The following is a 16,086-nucleotide window of genomic DNA, read 5'->3' on the forward strand; positions in this document are numbered from 1 at the left end:
CGATGCAAACGAATATTCTAGTTTTAATCCGATTAGAAACCGATAACTTACACAATACTATTTACTTCATTAGTTATATAAACCTTTATGCTTATCGTATTATAATTATCTTTAAAATTATGATTTCGTCATTTCAAAACGTAGAACGAGAAATAAATGTAATATTCTACCTAGGTATTTGTTAAGGAAACCTTTGAAACAGTGATGATTTCAGGGCATGATCTGTGGGAGAATTTGAGACCCTGTCGACATAAATACGTGGCCATATCTTCGATCATGCTCAAAGTGGACTAATAATGTTCTATCAATTTCCTCTTATTCATATATTCACCATTACCCGGGGAGAATCTTCTGAAATCATCAATGCTTATAATTAGTTTTTCATTACAAATCAAAGGATAATAATGAAATACTGAACATACTTAATATTTTGTTTTCAGTTTTGGATTTTAGATTTGCAATTCATATAATGTTCCCTTCTAATCGAATTTGAGAGAAAAGTAGTTGCCAAAGATTTATTCAAAGAAATGTTTTCAGTCCTCTGATGAAAATAGGAACCCACTTTTAAGGGGAAAAAAGCGAAACCAATACTTCCTACAGGGTTTGAACTCATAAACTTATGATTGATAGACTATTGACCCAAACCGCTCGACCAGTTCGCACGTCTTCACTGAGCTTTTTTAGACTTTTGTGTAAAGTAGTTTCGTGCTCCACGCTTTTTTTTTTTTTTTTTTTTTTTTGTTTATGTCAATACCACTATAAGTTTGTGGTGAATATTTGGGCGTTACAGGTCTTGCAATGCATAAAGGTCTTTTTCGTATAAACTACATTCAATTTTACGTCCTAATAACTTATATGCAACAAGTTGAATCTGTGAAATGATTGGGGTTGGAGTGATCGTAAATGTTTTCATAGTTAGGAGCCTGGATATGCAAACCCGCTTAACGTGGGGATTTACTATTGTGAAATTTGGTACATAAATTGCAAGTTTCCATATATTATGATCCTTAATAAATTATATCATTAATATTTACTATATCATTAATATTTAATATTTGCTTACCATATCTTCTGCCGCATCATTCTAAAATTTCTCTCCTCATAAATGTCCTAAAATATTTCTTTTTAAAAATTGTTTTACATTATATTCTTTACCTATTATTTCTAATGACTTTTTGGTTTATCGTTCCAATCAGCTTTGTTTTCCATTCTCATCAACATACAAATGTTGGATTTATATATTCATTGCCGTGTTTTCGTAATGCCTACGTTTCTGCCCCGTACAATGCAATACTTAGCAATTAACTCTTCTTGTGACTCATATAATTCGTTTCTCATCATTATCACCACAATCTACTTAAAACATACTCTCTCGGTGCTTTCTATTTATCGTTTATATTATTATACATATCATCTTTAATTCAACCTAGGTATTGAGAACTAGTAATTTATTTTATGCACTTCATTTGCGCTTCATTTGCTTTGTTATAGTCACAAGCATCTCAACCGCCATTGTGTTAATCTTATAAGACAGTGTCGGAAGTGTTATAGAACGGCTTTTTCAGTCCGTTTGTCAAAAGATATCAGAGCAGCAAGGTAAGATATACCGAGGAACAATTTTTCGCAATCGGTTCAGCTGTGGTTCGGTTTCACATTTATCGCCATTGAATGAAAACGGTAACAGATAGCAAAAGCGGTTTATTGCAAACGACTCAATCTCAAGACAACATCTGTACTGAAACTGCGGAAGTGTTTCAAATTTACTATTACTCCCGGATTCAATACTGATTTCCACACAACGAGAATGGAAAATGCTATCGAAGTGTGGGTTCTTGCAGTCGAATCAGCATCCTAAGAAAAGTACCATCTTTTTCTTTGAATCTCCATTCAAACCGGAAGTGGTTAAAATTAACCATTACCTCTTTCAACGTTTATCGTCATTGAACGAAACGGTAGCATATAGCAAAAAGCTTTTTTTTTTTAAAAAAAAAAAAAATACGATTCGAACAGAACATATAATGACTATATACAATATTCTATCAAAACTGGGAGTGGTTCAAATTTAGTATTATTTTCGGTTTTAACGTTTATCACAGTAGAACGAAAACGGTAACATGATGAGAATCTTTTATTTATTTATTAATTTTGCAAATGATTCATCATCTCAAGACATCTCCACCGAAACCGGAAGTGATTCAAATTTACTATTACTTCTGGTTTGAATACTGATTTCCGTATAGCAAAAAAGACAAAAGCTATCAAGATATAGCTTTTAGTATTCAATTCAGAATCCCAGAAAAGTACCATCTTCTCCGTTAAGGATCCATTTAGATCAGAAGTAGTTAAAATTAGCCATTTTCTGTTTCAACGTTTATCGCCATAGGACAAAACCGGTAACACATCGAGAAGAGCTTTTTTTTTTTTTTTTTTTTTTTTTTAACAAACGATTCAGCGTTTTAAGACACCATAACAGGACTATGGACAATACTCTATGAAAACAGGAAGTGGTTGAAATTTACAATTATTTCTAGTTTCAATACTAATTTCTATAGAACAAAAGCGGTAAGAGATATCGAGATGCAGCTGTTTGCAATCGATACTGCTTGCTAAGAATAGCTCCCATGTTCTCCGTTAACTGTGTCTTCAAACCGGAAGTGGTTCAAATGAACCGTTTCCGAGTTTCAAAATTTATAACCATAGAATCGAAATTATAATTGATAGGGACAATGATTTATCGTTGACGAAATATTCTCTGAACATACATACAGACACACAGACGTCGATATGGAAATGGTAGGTCTTCACCCAAACCTGGTCGTATTCAGATTTACATTAGGCATTTTGAACCTAATACAATACTTCTTTGTTATAGTATAACATGGAAGTAATAACAACCACTCAAAGAAATTTAATAAGATTATGGCACAAATGATGTAAAGAGTTTATTTATATCTACAGTATTTTTTCACTTGGAAATGATTTTGATTTGTCAACATCAAAAACGTAAGCGTTACTGATATTACTCTGCAATGTCTATTCGCCAAGTGCCTGGAGGAACATGCAATACCTTCAAATAGGAGCTGTGGTAAAACTGACTACACTAATGAATTTCCGAAAAAATTGTACATAAATTTGATGTATCACATGCACCTATTCCCATTTAAAAAAAAAAAAAAAACGAAAGTGGAATCCAATATGGAGAATACAAGATGGCGACTAGGGTGGGTAACATGTGTCAGAGAAGCAGTAATTGATCCAATTTGTTTTGCATATGCCTACATTCATGCCCAGTTACATCTAAAGAAACTAAAGCAATTTAGTCCGATCGTTATAGCAGTGCATGATTGAATTCCGGATATATGAAGGCCCATAAATATGCAAATTACCCGTATGGGCCGCTAAAATTAGTACAATACACATTGGGGTGAGGAGAACTTTACATTTGAATCAATTTTATACGAATCCCTAGGAGAGATTTCACGAATGTACCTTGTTAGACTGCAGACTAGGACATGTACGATTGAGTTTCCACTAGCAAGATGAAATAACACCTGATGATGAAAGAAATCTGCGAAACAATAATCAAATAAATTACACCAGAATTATTAATCAGTGTGTCAGTCACCGAAAGGCGAATCGTTTATTCATAGCACACGCTATGCGTAATAGTAAGCATGCATCACAGGACTCAAATGATTTTTTTTTAAAGTGTTGGAACATTTTTAACAAGCAGTTGCGACAGAATATCTAACGAGGTACATTCTTCTAATGATGAGCAAATGCAAGTCCAAGATCAAGACCCGGGTAGTCTTGGTTTTGGTCTTGATCTTGATCTTGCACATCCACTCTTGGTCTTGGTCTTGCACATCCAGTCTTGGTCTTGGTCTCTTGCAAGAGTCTTGCAAGTCTTGCTTTTTAGAAATCTTATGCTTTTCATAAGTTAATTTTACTCTAGATATAAGAGATAATAAATTCTGCAATGCGCCAATAGTAACGGAAATATAATGTATATTTCTAAATATAATAACCCTACAGATTACCTTCGTGTAGTGTACAACAAGATAGGAGATCTTTATTTATTATTTTATTTTTCAAAATAAGAGCAAACCCGCTTGATCTATACTCAATATTAAATCCTGAAACAAGCTTAATGGGTTCCCACACTTCACTACCTATAAGATAAATCACAATGTTTCGTAATCTTCTTGTATTTTTTTTAACAGATCCAATACCTCACTGGTTCCCAAACTCGGAAGACTACGCCTAAGAGGCATGAAAGAAAATCAAGATGGCACAGATTACTGAAATTCCATGAATTGCAAAATTGTTTTTACACTCTAAAGGCGTCAGATTTTTTCCCCTTTCTTTTCAACCACGATTAGCTAATCTTTGTATTGAACAAACTTCCAATTAAATATTGAGATTTTGTTTTACTGATTCCAATATGTACTTTTTGTAGAAACATAGATATTACGCAAAAACGATTTTAAAAAATTGGAAGCTTTCGAAACGTGAGCATGGAGAGAAAAAGGATAGAATTAGGTGGAGTAGTATGGGCTGCACTTTGCCGCACTTTTTGGCCCCTGGGTGCCTGCCTCAGGACCCATGGTCCCTGGCCGGGGTCAATGACCTAGGGGTACATAGGACCACCCCCTCTAAATTTTGGCAGGGGTACCTTGGCCCACCCCCTAAATTTTGGCAGGGGTACATAGGACCACCCCCCTTAAATTTTGGAAATTGCCAAATCTAAAAATTTGGTATGGTAGCCTAGGACCATAGTATGTACCTCTATCAGTATTGGGGGTCTATGTCGTTCCCTTTCATGGGTAAAAAATTGCCAAAAATTCAAATTTCGGGGGTTTTTGACCTAATTTATCCCCTTGGATGAGGTGTTATTACCCTATATGGTTATATGGGCGTATACAGGGGTCCATTCCCTATCATAAGACATGGGTATATTAATGCACCCCTTGAAAAATTTGGGAGAGGTACCTTGGCCCACCCCTTCAATTTTGGAAATTGCCCAATTTCAACATTGGGTATTATAGCATAGGACCCTAATATGTACTATGATAAATTTGGGTGGTCCACCTCATTCCCTTTTAGGGGTACATAGGACCACCCCCCTTAAATTTTGGAAATTGCCAAATCTAAAAATTTGGTGTGGTAGCCTAGGACCATAGTATGTACCTCTATCAGTATTGGGTGTCTATGTCGTTCCCTTTCATGGGTAAAAAATTGCCAAAAATTTAAATTTCGGGGTTTTTTGACCTAATTTATCCCCTTTGATGAGGTATTATTACCCTATATAGTTATATGGACGTATACAGGGGTCCATTACTTTTTCATAACATATGGGTATATTAATGCACCCCTTGAAAAATTTGGGAGGGGTACCATGGCCCACCCGTTAAATTTTGGAAATTGACCAATTTAAACATTGGATATTATAGTACAGGACCCTAATATGTATCATGATAAATTTGGGCGGTCCACCTTGTTTCCTTCCAGGGGCACAAAATTGCCAAAATATAAACGTAAGCAATACGTTATACCACGTGTTTGATTTTTGGTCGATTTTATTCCCTTTGATGAGATGTTATTACCTTATATGGTTATATGGTCATGTATAGGGGTCCATTACCTTTCATAAGATATCGGTATATTTGTACACTCCTTTAAAATTTTGGGAGGGGTACTTTGGCCCACCCCTTAAATTTTGGAAAGTGCCCAATTTAAACATTTGGTGTTATAGTACCGGACCTTAACATGTATTATGATAAATTTGGGTGTTCCACCTCGTTCCCTTTTAGGGGTACAAAATTGTCAAAATATAAACGTAAGCAATACGTTGTACCACGTGTTTGGTCTTTTGACCTAAGTTATCCCCTTGGATGAGATCCTATTACCTTATATGGTTATATGGTTATGTATAGGGGTCTATTCCTATCATAAGACATAGGTACATTTGTGCACTCCTTTAAAAATTTGGGAGGGGTACTTTGGCCCACCCCTTAAATTTTGGAAATTGACCAATTTAAACATTTGGTATTATAGTACCGGACCTTAACATGTATTATTATGATAAATTTGGGTGTTCCACCTCGTTCCCTTTTAGGGGTACAAAATTGTCAAAATATAAACGTAAGCAATACGTTGTACCACGTGTTTGGTCTTTTGACCCAATTTATCCTCTTGGATGAGGTTCTATTACCTAATATGATTATATGGTTATGTATAGGGGTCTATTCCCTATCATAAGACATAGGTACATTGATGCACCCCGGGAGGGGTACTTTGGCCCACCCCTTAAATTTTGGAAATTGCCCAATTTAAACATTTGGTATTATAGTACCGGACCTTAACATGTATTATTATGATAAATTTGGGTGTTCCACCTCGTTCCCTTTTAGGGGTACGAAATTGCCAAATTTTAGTACAACCACGTGTTTGGTCTTTTGGCCCAATTTATCCTCTTGGATGAGGTTCTATTACCTTATATGGTTATATGGTCATGTATAGGGGTCCATTACCTATCATAAGACATAGGTACATTTGTGCACTCTTTAAATTTTTTTTGGGAGGGGTACTTTGGCCCACCCCTTAAATTTTGGAAATTGCTCATTTTATATATTTGGTATTATAGTACTGGACCCTAACATGTATTATGATAAATTTGGGTAGTTCACCTTGTTCTCTTTCATGCGTAAAAAAAATTGCCAAATTTTACTACAACCACGTGTTTGGTATTTTGGTTCACCCCTTGGATGAGGTCCTATTACCTTATATGATTATATGGTTATGTATATTGGTCCATTCCCTATTATAAGACATGGGTATATTGATGCACCCTTTAAAAAATTTGGGAGGGGTATCTTGACTCATCCACTCAGTTTTAGAAATTGATTAATATAAGCATTTGGTATCTTCGTACAGGTCTTCAATATGTACCACTATAAATTTGGATGGTCCACATCGGTCCCTTTCATGGGTAAAGAACTACCAAAAATCAAATTTCGGATGTTATTGACCCCTATTTAATACGTTATATGGTTTATTACCTCTATATGTTTATGTTCTCTTTTAAATTTAGGAATTATCAAATAACAAAATTCGGTAAACGTTTTCTAGGACCCATTGGTGTTCCTCTTATGGCCAAATATTCAAAATTTAAAGGTTATTGACCGGCTTTATTATTGAATAAGTACAGGATTTATTACTTTTTCATAAGACACAGGTGTATTTGTGTACCAATCTTAAATTTTGGGAGGGGTACATTTCTTATTGTCATATCAATAATTGGTAATTGTTCTTTGGGTAAATCATTGTGAAATATGAGTATGATCACGTGATCAGTTATTGACCTATGATGGGATTAGGAGTCCAGGACATTGGAACATTTAAACTTTGTAGGATAATTTGAGAATTGCGTTATTGGTTTTGGTTATTCCCGCCAAATATAAACGTAAGCAATACGATGTACCACGTGATTGACCTTGATGAGGTAGTGTACAGGGATACATAGCTAACCTTATTGATTCTTATGACTCATAGTCTTAAGGGAATACATGCTACAACACTGGCAAAGTTATTGTTGATGCAATTTGATTGGTTGATCACTATCTTTCGTGCAATCTGATTGGTTGATCACTATCTTTCGTGCAATCTGATTGGTTGCTGATTTTCAAATCTTTGCTGCATTCAGTTTTGTTTTAACATTTGAAAAGTTTTTGAATTTTTTTGTTTGCAACTTTGGTTTGACATTTTTTCGTTTGATATTTTTAGTTTAAAAATTTTTGTTTCGAAATTTTTGTTTGAAAACTTCGTTTCAAAATTTTGTTTGAAACTTTTCGTTTGAAATTTGTTTGAAAAATTTTTGTTTGAAATTTTTGTTTCAAAATTTTGTTTGAAAATTTTTTGTTTGTAAATTTTTGTTTCAATTTTTTTGTTTAAAATTTTTCGTTTGAAATTTTTCGTTTCCAAAATTTTTTTCTGTTTAAAAATTTTTGTTTGAACAGTTTTGTTTGGAAAATTTGTTTCAAATTTTTTTATTTGAAAATTTTTGTTTGAAAATTTTTTGTTTGAAATTTTTGTTTGACATTTTTAAAAGTTTGTGCACTCATTAGTAAAGAACCGGAACTGTTTAGAACAAAAAACCTCTGGCAACATTGTGGTGCAATAGTACACATCAGAATATGGGGTTTGTTCTTGAAATGAAAAAACACAAATCATTGAAATGGATCATTTTATTACACTCCACATACATCCATACCAGATAGTGGTTCTGGATATTGTCGATACAATGTATTTTGAACTTCTTGCACTAGTTTGTCTTTAGCATATAATTTTAATTCCAATTGAAGTCTTTTAAGGTCTATTGCGATATCAATTGGTGGAAACTCAATGTCCATTTGATCACAAATAAACTGTTTATCAATACAGGTATGCACCCACGAACGATGTTGACAACCATCACAATATCTAGATACATGTTGTACAATATGCATAACACATTTTTCAAAATAGTACTTTTTCAGGAATATACTTGTTTTGTTGCACACTTCCACTGCATGTTTAACACACTGAAATACGCTGATAAATTTGTTCCATTCCGTTTGTGTTAGATACACCATGTTGCGAGGGACATGGAATGTACTCCTTTTACGTAACAGCACCATCTTCTCTTCGAGGACTGTACGCAGCACCACTTCATGATTTGAGCCTAATGATTTGACTATGGTCACATTTAGCTCATCATGAAAATAATCATTCATTTGGTCGATTCGTGAACATAATATTTGCCATTCTTCAAAGTTCAGTTGTACACCTAATTGTTCTGCTTTGCCCAATCGAATCACTGGTTCAAATGTTCTAGCACTGATACCAATCATCACATGTTTTGTTTGAAATATATTTATTGGATAATAGCTTGCGAAGATGAACTCTTTATCGTTAGAAGTACACATCTTTCCTCCTGAAAACAACTTGCTCAAATGATTTCACGGTATTGGTTAATTTATAGAACTACGGCTGACGTCATAGGAAGGAATGTGCTGACGTTTGAATTCATGGTTTCATCACAGTTGCTGACGTCATGCTGACCAACCAAATTCATACAACTATGTCTGATGTGCTGACGTTTGAATTCATGATTTCATCACAATTGCTGACGAATCTGGCTGTGTACTAAATTCAAATTGATGACTTCGACCCATGAATCCTTTGTACCATAAAGATACAGATCCAGTGTTTAAGAAACGTAGCAGTTCTTCTTGTTTTGATGCCTCCATGGGAAATTATCTTGCTGGTAAAATTATATTCTTATCATTTTCAAGCTTCACTACGATCCAAACTTTGTAGGGATCGTTTGGCTAGCTAAGATTCTATAAGGTACATTCTGTTGTAAATCAGTAATCTTGGTAAATGATTTCATCACATCACGTGTGTTTAGAAACTGCAGACAAGTAGCCATGATGATGTTATCATGAATACTAACTCGAACGATGATGCAAAACTGATGACGTTGCATTATCATGTTCTGACGTGTACTATTGCACCACAATGTTGCCAGAGGTTTTTGTTCTAAACAGTTCCGGTTCTTTACTAATGAGTGCACAAACTTTTAAAAATGTCAAACAAAAATTTCAAACAAAAAATTTTCAAACAAAAATTTTCAAATAAAAAAATTTGAAACAAATTTTCCAAACAAAACTGTTCAAACAAAAATTTTTAAACAGAAAAAAATTTTGGAAACGAAAAATTTCAAACGAAAAATTTTAAACAAAAAAATTGAAACAAAAATTTACAAACAAAAAATTTTCAAACAAAATTTTGAAACAAAAATTTCAAACAAAAATTTTTCAAACAAATTTCAAACGAAAAGTTTCAAACAAAATTTTGAAACAAAGTTTTCAAACAAAAATTTCGAAACAAAAATTTTTAAACTAAAAATATCAAACGAAAAAATGTCAAACCAAAGTTGCAAACAAAAAAATTCAAAAACTTTTCAAATGTTAAAACAAAACTGAATGCAGCAAAGATTTGAAAATCAGCAACCAATCAGATTGCACGAAAGATAGTGATCAACCAATCAGATTGCACGAAAGATAGTGATCAACCAATCAAATTGCATCAACAATAACTTTGCCAGTGTTGTAGCATGTATTCCCTTAAGACTATGAGTCATAAGAATCAATAAGGTTAGCTATGTATCCCTGTACACTACCTCATCAAGGTCAATCACGTGGTACATCGTATTGCTTACGTTTATATTTGGCGGGAATAACCAAAACCAATAACGCAATTCTCAAATTATCCTACAAAGTTTCAATGTTCCAATGTCCTGGACTCCTAATCCCATCATAGGTCAATAACTGATCACGTGATCATACTCATATTTCACAATGATTTACCCAAAGAACAATTACCAATTATTGATATGACAATAAGAAATGTACCCCTCCCAAAATTTAAGATTGGTACACAAATACACCTGTGTCTTATGAAAAAGTAATAAATCCTGTACTTATTCAATAATAAAGCCGGTCAATAACCTTTAAATTTTGAATATTTGGCCATAAGAGGAACACCAATGGGTCCTAGAAAACGTTTACCGAATTTTGTTATTTGATAATTCCTAAATTTAAAAGAGAACATAAACATATAGAGGTAATAAACCATATAACGTATTAAATAGGGGTCAATAACATCCGAAATTTGATTTTTGGTAGTTCTTTACCCATGAAAGGGACCGATGTGGACCATCCAAATTTATAGTGGTACATATTGAAGACCTGTACGAAGATACCAAATGCTTATATTAATCAATTTCTAAAACTGAGTGGATGAGTCAAGATACCCCTCCCAAATTTTTTAAAGGGTGCATCAATATACCCATGTCTTATAATAGGGAATGGACCAATATACATAACCATATAATCATATAAGGTAATAGGACCTCATCCAAGGGGTGAACCAAAATACCAAACACGTGGTTGTAGTAAAATTTGGCAATTTTTTTTACGCATGAAAGAGAACAAGGTGAACTACCCAAATTTATCATAATACATGTTAGGGTCCAGTACTATAATACCAAATATATAAAATGAGCAATTTCCAAAATTTAAGGGGTGGGCCAAAGTACCCCTCCCAAAAAAAAATTTAAAGAGTGCACAAATGTACCTATGTCTTATGATAGGTAATGGACCCCTATACATGACCATATAACCATATAAGGTAATAGAACCTCATCCAAGAGGATAAATTGGGCCAAAAGACCAAACACGTGGTTGTACTAAAATTTGGCAATTTCGTACCCCTAAAAGGGAACGAGGTGGAACACCCAAATTTATCATAATAATACATGTTAAGGTCCGGTACTATAATACCAAATGTTTAAATTGGGCAATTTCCAAAATTTAAGGGGTGGGCCAAAGTACCCCTCCCGGGGTGCATCAATGTACCTATGTCTTATGATAGGGAATAGACCCCTATACATAACCATATAATCATATTAGGTAATAGAACCTCATCCAAGAGGATAAATTGGGTCAAAAGACCAAACACGTGGTACAACGTATTGCTTACGTTTATATTTTGACAATTTTGTACCCCTAAAAGGGAACGAGGTGGAACACCCAAATTTATCATAATAATACATGTTAAGGTCCGGTACTATAATACCAAATGTTTAAATTGGTCAATTTCCAAAATTTAAGGGGTGGGCCAAAGTACCCCTCCCAAATTTTTAAAGGAGTGCACAAATGTACCTATGTCTTATGATAGGAATAGACCCCTATACATAACCATATAACCATATAAGGTAATAGGATCTCATCCAAGGGGATAACTTAGGTCAAAAGACCAAACACGTGGTACAACGTATTGCTTACGTTTATATTTTGACAATTTTGTACCCCTAAAAGGGAACGAGGTGGAACACCCAAATTTATCATAATACATGTTAAGGTCCGGTACTATAACACCAAATGTTTAAATTGGGCACTTTCCAAAATTTAAGGGGTGGGCCAAAGTACCCCTCCCAAAATTTTAAAGGAGTGTACAAATATACCGATATCTTATGAAAGGTAATGGACCCCTATACATGACCATATAACCATATAAGGTAATAACATCTCATCAAAGGGGATAAAATCGACCAAAAATCAAACACGTGGTATAACGTATTGCTTACGTTTATATTTTGGCAATTTTGTGCCCCTGGAAGGAAACGAGGTGGACCGCCCAAATTTATCATGATACATATTAGGGTCCTGTACTATAATATCCAATGTTTAAATTGGTCAATTTCCAAAATTTAACGGGTGGGCCATGGTACCCCTCCCAAATTTTTCAAGGGGTGCATTAATATACCCATATGTTATGAAAAGTAATGGACCCCTGTATACGTCCATATAACTATATAGGGTAATAATACCTCATCAAAGGGGATAAATTAGGTCAAAAAACCCCCAAAATTTAAATTTTTGGCAATTTTTTACCCATGAAAGGGAACGACATAGACACCCAATACTGATAGAGGTACATACTATGGTCCTAGGCTACCACACCAAATTTTTAGATTTGGCAATTTCCAAAATTTAAGGGGGGTGGTCCTATGTACCCCTAAAAGGGAATGAGGTGGACCACCCAAATTTATCATAGTACATATTAGGGTCCTATGCTATAATACCCAATGTTGAAATTGGGCAATTTCCAAAATTGAAGGGGTGGGCCAAGGTACCCCTCCCAAATTTTTCAAGGGGTGCATTAATATACCCATGTCTTATGATAGGGAATGGACCCCTGTATACGCCCATATAACCATATAGGGTAATAACACCTCATCCAAGGGGATAAATTAGGTCAAAAACCCCCGAAATTTGAATTTTTGGCAATTTTTTACCCATGAAAGGGAACGACATAGACCCCCAATACTGATAGAGGTACATACTATGGTCCTAGGCTACCATACCAAATTTTTAGATTTGGCAATTTCCAAAATTTAAGGGGGGTGGTCCTATGTACCCCTGCCAAAATTTAGGGGGTGGGCCAAGGTACCCCTGCCAAAATTTAGATGGGGTGGTCCTATGTACCCCTAGGTCATTGACCCCGGCCAGGGACCTTGGGTCCTGAGGCAGGGACCCAGGGGCCAAAAAGTGCGGCAAAGTGCAGCCCATACTACTGGTGGGTTGAACGGAAAACAAATGAGAATGTAAGTAGCAATAGGGAAGGTAACTAGTAAGAAATAGTAGCAGTAGGGTAGAAAAGAATTATTTTAGATGTAATTAAGAGAAGAGGAACTGGTTGAGACATTAGCTGAGGAGGAACTGTACTGAGGAACGTGCTTAGCTTTGCTATATTTATTAACTTACATTAAAATACAAATGCTGTGCAAAGCACCGTTTTATTATAACAAATGATTTGCACAACATTTGTATTTTAATGTAAAACATTATAAATTTGTATTTACTGTATTAATACATAGGTATATTGACAATAAGCGAACGTTATTAGAATAGTTGTTGAGATTTCTTTTCCTTCACTGCCTTTCGTCTGGTTAAAAAGTAGTTTGCTTGCAGTGCTATGGAGCAGCTGCAGGTGGGAACATAATTCTGGCGCCCTTTTGTGTGTGAAAATAACACCTTCCTGATAAAGCAGTAAATAACTGCAGTAGCAATTCTCTACCTAAGTGATAAGACCACCGCCCGCTGGAGTCACTCCTTTCGCTCGCTCTTTATACTGCCTGTCGAATCACAAAAAATAACATAGAAATAGCCGTATGAATATTTTTCCAAATTTCGCCGCATGGGTGCAGCACTAAGCGAGGCTTGTTAGTATACATCTCATAAAGGAAAATACATTGTGGGGTTCAGTGTTTCCGTAAATTAAAATGTATTATTGTTATATGGTCTTTTCTAAGTTACGAAGAGGTATTTTAGAATACGTTGGGATATCGTTTCACGAAATACCATCGAGTATTCAACTGCAGAAAAATGTTTAATAAATAAAATATCAAGACATGATGATACGAAGGGAAGTAACTGAATTCCTCCAGACAGATCTATGTGTCCTCCAGACATTTTTATGTGAAGTTCGGAAGCTGGAACAAGACTCTGTGCCCAATGTGTTCTTAATAGACGACTAAAAGAACCTTCTAGAAAGGCGAACTTCCATAATCTAAACTGTGTTACGTTCGTTGAGGCTACTATACCGGATTTCAAGAAATCGGTAGATTCATTGAGTAATATGAGTCATTATGTTTGCCAGTTCTGTGGAATGCACTTTGTAGAACTGTTATAGTGATGAAAAGTAGAAATTGCTGTTATCAGAAAAAAAAGTGAAAAAACTTTGAGAAACCACTATTCACATATGGAGAAAGCATAAACGAAGCGTTTTGATTTTCTTCCAAATTCAAACTCATTTCCAAAAAGACAGTCGAAATTCTAAAAATGAGTATTGGAGAATTTCTACCGTTTCGTATTATTATTATTATTGATAATAACATAGAAATTTGGAGTGAGTGGAGCGCGTCGTTTGCCAGAAAAAAGCTGCAGGGTCGGTGTCAGATTTAATGTTTTTCCACCTATAGGCAAAAAAATATTTGCCGCCTCTCATGCCGATGTACAAAATTTTAACACAATATAATATTTATATATATTTTTCAGAGTAACATCCCACGATTATACCCGTTAGGCTAAGGAAGACAGATGATTAAGGCAAGTGAATGTTGATGGAAGAATTGGTGGAATGAAATATGGAAGGAAATGAAAATACCCTGAGAAAACCCACGGACACCATGTTGTTCATCACAAACTTACTTGACCGAGGATTGAATCAGGGACGCCACGCATCAGAGGTAAGCGCTGTACCACTGAGCCACCCTGCCCCTATATATATTATTTTTGTTCAAATTATAACGAATTTTCGTTTCCAATTTGCTGTAAAGAAAGTCAAACTTATACAAATTTACATCTTTTAAAATAAAGTTACAGAGAATGATCAGTTTGTGTAAGAATAAAAGAAATTGTTTCGAATTTTCGGCCGTAGAATGTTAATATTCAAATACTAAAAAGTCACAGTATGATTGCTAAACAGTACAATATGGAAATTGTTGTCATTGTCCAAAATCAAATGCGTAGGGTCTATAAGCGTTTGCCCTTAAAATAAACTGCCTTCTTCCTTGTTTTGTACCGAGCGAAGGTATCTATTAACATAATCATACTGAACGTCATGGAGGGTGTTTACTGTCTTTAATCATTTTTCATCTTTTGCATTTTTTTCGTTTCACTTATTAAATTTTGGTCCAACGGGCGATCGTAAGATCGTTGTCCTCTTAGGCCCGAGTCTAGTTGTTCTAGTGTTAAATCCAGTCTTGCGGAGGATATACATACACATATCAGATACAAATTTTTGGGAATTGGCCTAGAAAAAGATGTATGAGAATGCATCTTGGGGAGATGGATAGTAAATTCTGACTTCATTTTATAGTGTGTAAATTCAACGGCATTCTTGTGTTTTTGATACGATGACTCGTTGCCCTTTTTGTCACTAATAATAATAATAGCATAATGATGGTGGTGCTCAATCAACACAAGCAATGTGATCTGCTTATGGCCTTATCAATTGAGTAGATCGTAATTTAATTGGTTGGAGTGTGTTTCGTCCATTTTGGATTTATTTCTTTGAGAAAATAAGGATGATACTTTATGTATTTTCATTTAAATATTATTTATTTTTATATGTGAAGTATGTATGAAAATCACAAATTACATACCATCACTGACTGATACAGCTAACAACGACTACATGTCTAATGCGCTCTTTTTATTTTTGTGTTAACCTTTCTATTACTTTGTGATAATAGATATGTAGAATTTCTTCTTTTGTTAATTAAAAGTAAAATTCTTATTTTAAAAAAATATATACAACTTTGCCGCATGTAAGTAAATTATTGAAAAAGTGTACTATTTCCTACAAAAATTGAGGGAAATATGCTGAATTACTGTATAGCTACATTGAAGTAGACAAGAACAAGCCTCGGCTGGCCCTGCCACCTAGCGGTCAATTTTTCTTTTTGTCGTACGC

This window comes from Thermobia domestica, chromosome 13, assembly GCF_964235325.1.
Source record: "Thermobia domestica chromosome 13, izTheDome1.hap1.1, whole genome shotgun sequence".
Lineage (NCBI taxonomy): Eukaryota > Metazoa > Arthropoda > Insecta > Zygentoma > Lepismatidae > Thermobia > Thermobia domestica.